A 4,537-nucleotide genomic window follows, 5' to 3' on the forward strand; every position below is an offset into this window, starting at 1 on the left:
GAGAATATTTTCATCAATTTGACTGCAAGCCAGGGTGGGGACAGGGCTGCTGTGGCTCAAACTCCAGCCCTGACATAGGTTCAGGGTCAGAGAGGCAGAAGTTGCCCTCCCCACCCTTGTCCACTCCATCTGGTGTCCCAGGGCTTGGTGCTGCCATGGCCACAAACACTGCTGCACGGCTAGGCCAGAGCCAGAGCTACCCTGTGCTCCGTGTCTCAAACTAAAATGGGGCCAGAGCCACACCTGCTGGCCCAGAGGGGGCAGAAACTAGAGGTGGGAGAAAGAATGGAAGAGCCCCCACCTGCTGCTGCTTTCCCCACTGTAGCAGTGGAAGAGATGCATTTAAGATGACCCCCCCCCGCCAGTAATTAGATGAAATATTCGATGCAAAATGTAGTAGTTTTCCATGTACAGAATCTAATTATTGTGGGGGAGTCATCTTAAATTCAAAGCCATTTTGGATTCAGGTGAATAAAGTATATTGCAAGTATCACTATTGATACCACATACCTTAAATGATAAAAATGTATTTATGTCATTATCTTATTTTTAGTTGTAATAATTAACAGTGATAACAATCATTAACTGTCATTACCTTAAGGCAAGGGTGTCAAAGGCATAGCCCATGGGGCTGGAAATTTTGCAGTGGGGTAAACAGTGGCAGTGTTGTCACAGCTCCCAGAAACCCAGTAACTAATGCTGCTGCTCATCTCTGAGCCAAATTCTAAGCCCTGTGGGTCAGATATCTGGTGACCGGATGAGCAGCAGCTGCTGTGGCTTTGGAAACAGCTGCAATTAATACTAGTGCTGATTTCCCCACCACCAAATTTTCAGTCCTGTGGGCTAGATAAAATGGTTCCATACTCTGGATCTGGCCCACAGACCTGCTCCACACTACTCATCTGGCCCATGATTCCAGATGAGATGACACCCCTGTCTTAAAGGTATACAGCAGCTGTCATATAACTTGAGGAGACTTGGGGAGAGGTTAAACTTCAGTCACAATAAGTTTCTGCAGGTTACATATACCACACAATGTATTTCTATTATGGATTCCCAAATCATTAATAAACGCTCTCTTTGGGACATCACGTAACCTGTTTCTTTGGGATATAAGGCAAGTCATGTGACAGATGAGTGTAATTTTAAGGAAGGTATTTTCCTTTTTTTTCCCCCTTTCAAACTTTTCTTTCATTGTAAATACTATAGTAGAAATAAAAGACAACTCTTGGTAGTACCAATAACTGTGCGGAATGACACTAAGCAGATCAGAAGCAACTATGAGGCTCTTGGAAAGAGGATTAAGGAGCTTAGAGCACAAGTGGTATTCTCATCAATTCTTCCTATGGAAGGCAAGGGTTCAGACACAGACCATCATATCCTGGAAGTAAATGCATGGCTGAGACGGTAGTGTTGACCTAAATGTTTTGGCTTCCACAACAGCAGGGAAAATAACTGTTTAACTCTGTTGGCTAGAGTGTGGTGCTAATAACGCCAAGGTCGCAGGTTTGATTCCCAGTTAGACTAGATGATCTTATGAGGTCCCTTCCAGCTTTACTTCTCTATGAAATGATCTTGGGATCCATCTGACAACAGCATCATTACATGGAGCCTGGCCAAGCTAGTAAGGAGGGCTTTAAACTAAGTTCCAGAGAGGATGGTGATCAAAACCCTCCAGGAACAAAGCACACAGTCCTGAGGGGAAAGACTCAAAACAGCAGTTCAACTCTGGGAAAGGGCCAGAGAGCTACAGAACTGCAACAACTGGCTCAAGAATGAAGTGAGAAGGTCAAAATGCAAAATACATCCAATGCATGTATACAAATGCAAGAAGTATGGGAAATAAACAAGATGAACTGGAAGCCTTAGCCTGTGAGAAGAACTATGATCTGACTGGCATCACTGAGGCCTGGTAGGACAGCTCTTATAACTGGAGGATTGCACTCTGTTTTGGAAGGACAGGGTTGGGAGAAAAGGAGGTGGTGTTGCCTTGTACCTCATAAACTTGCACTTGTTTTCTAGTTCAGAAGGAAGCAAACAGAATATATTTAGATGAAGATAAAAAGGTGAAAGATGCAGCACCTACATAATGGTGGCGATTTATTATAGACCACCTAATCAGGAAGAGGAGGTAGATGAGGCTCTCCTAAAGCAGGTGACAAAGCTATCCAAAAGCTATGGGACAGTACTGATGGGAGACTTCAATTTTCCAGAGACCTGCTAGAAGAACAATGCAGCCAAACACAAAACATCAAGCCAGTTCCTAACTTGCATTAAGGACAACCTTCTGTTCCAGAAAGTAAAGGATACAACTAGGGATCACCTATCTTGGATCTCGTTCTAACCAACGGGGAAGAATTAGTGGAGGATGTCAAGGTGATAGGCATCTGGGAAAGAAGCAATCACTATATGCTAGAACTCCAGATCCTGAGACAGGGAAAGCATGAGGTCAGCAAAATTAGAATCCAGATTTCAAAATGCAGATTTCATCCAACTCAAGTAGCTAATAGGCAAGGTGTCATGGGAAGACAGACTGAAGGATCAAGGCACCTGAGGGGGCTGGGAGCTTCTAAAAGGCGCTGTGTTGGAAGCCCAACAAGAAAGTGTCCCAACACAGTGGAAATATAAGAAGAATGGCAAGAGACCAATGTGGCTGCACAACAAGCTTCCAAAATGCTTCAAATGCAAAAGGAAAGCATACAGGCAATGGAAGAATGGGCTGGTCACCAAGGACTCATACAAGGAACAACCAAGAACCTGCAGGGACAAAAATCAGGAAAGCAAAGATAAAGAATGAGTTGAACCTCACAAAAGAGGTTAAGGACAACAAGAAGAGGTTCTATAAGTAGGCTGCCCAGAAAAGAAGGACCAAGGAAGCTGTGGGTACTTTGTAACAAGCCAAGGTAAACTAACTGAAGATGGAGGGAAGGTGGACCTAGAACAGCTATTTTGCCTCAGTCTTCACAAAAAAATTAGGCTGCAGACACACACACCTAATATGAGTTATCTGGATAAGGAAGGAGGCAAGCTAAGGGAGGAGATAACAAGAGTTGGTCAGAGAGCTTTTGTTGTGTCTGAATGAATTCAAGTCAGCAGGGCTGGATGAACTTCATCCCCGAATCCTGAAGGAACTGGCAGAGATCTGGGTAACCTTGGCAATGATCTTCATGAAGTCGTGGGAGATGGGTCAGGTACCAGAGGACTAGAAAAGGACCAGTGTAGTGCCCCCTCTTTAAAAAAGGCAAAAAGGAGGACCCGGGGAAATACAGACCAGTTGGCTTTACCTCACTACCTGGGACGTACTGCAGCATATCCTAAGGAAGGTTATTTGCAAGCATCTGGAGGAAAAAAGATTGAACAAGCACCCAACATGGATTTATGAAAAACCAACGGTGCCAAACAACCCTGATATACTTCTTTAACCAACTAACTACTTGGGTAGATAAAGGGAACACCATGAATATAACTTATCTGGCCTTCAGCAAGGTTTTTGACAAGGTCCTGCATGACCTTCTCATAAACAAATTGGAGAAACATGGTTTAGATAAAAATACTACAAGGTGGATAGCTAACTGGGTCAATAGCCGCAAGCAAAGGGTAACGATTAATAGTTCTGTAGCAAGCTGCACATAGTAGAGGCAGCTGTCCGAAGCAGGCAGTGTTGGCTGAGATACCGTAGCATCCCCTGGCCAGGATAGTGTTTACTTAGGTTAAGTGAAGTGCGTAAGGTGGCATATGCTCGAAGTGAGGTGAATGCCAAAGGTTCAGGTCAGGTTGAACTCCTGAACCCTGATTACCTCACTACCCACTTTCCAGATCTGAACATGTTCAGATGAAAGGAAAGCTCTGGGTTGATTGGGCAAGCAGAGTGGATTTGATTTAAATTAAATCAACTTAAAATCACTGGACAGGAAGCCTTAACTTCATTACTATTTTCTACAAAAAGTATATTCTCATTGTTTGATGTAGCCTTCATTAAAATAGTCCCAAACAGGGTCTCTTTTACAGCCTAGCAAACCTACTGCCATGATAGGTTTTCCCTTCTATCATTCCATTCCCTCACTGGAACTCAAGTCAGTGGAGAGGCTATACTCAGAAACTTTTCCCTCAAGACTTCTGGAATAATCTGCTCAAAATGTTTCTCTTTTGTTTTTACTGCTCCTCCCTGCCTGCATTTATCTCCAGACTCCTCCTCCTTGCCCAGATCTACTCCACCCCCAACAATCCTATATTCATTTAATTTCTTGAAACTCTGCACTGTTAGAAAAAGGTAAGGGCTTCACTCTGTGTACACAAACTTGCATGGAGACAATAGCGCTGATGAGCAGGAAATCAGGTCTATTATCTCTCGTCTCCATAAAGTGCTATTAACAAGGTTATTCTCTGGAGATGAAACCTCAGTTTGAGAACTGAAACTAAGCACCACAGAAATGCTTAATGAGATCTTCTGCACTGAGCAGGGATGATCTAGGCATAGTTATGCTCATGTTCTACTATGAATATCTCCCATGCTTCTGGGCTCTACTGGTTGTCCCTA

General features: G+C 43.6%; 1 protein-coding gene across 1 annotated transcript in view; it reads right to left on the reverse strand.

Moving 5' to 3' along the window:
• WWC3 (WWC family member 3) overlaps positions 1 to 4,537 on the reverse strand; it is a 114,266-nt gene that overhangs the window by 104,625 nt on the left and 5,104 nt on the right. The window lies entirely within an intron of this gene.

The sequence above is a fragment of the Crocodylus porosus genome, unplaced genomic scaffold, assembly GCF_001723895.1.
Source record: "Crocodylus porosus isolate Cpor-Errol unplaced genomic scaffold, CroPor_comp1, whole genome shotgun sequence".
In the NCBI taxonomy this organism is placed as follows: Eukaryota; Metazoa; Chordata; order Crocodylia; family Crocodylidae; genus Crocodylus; species Crocodylus porosus.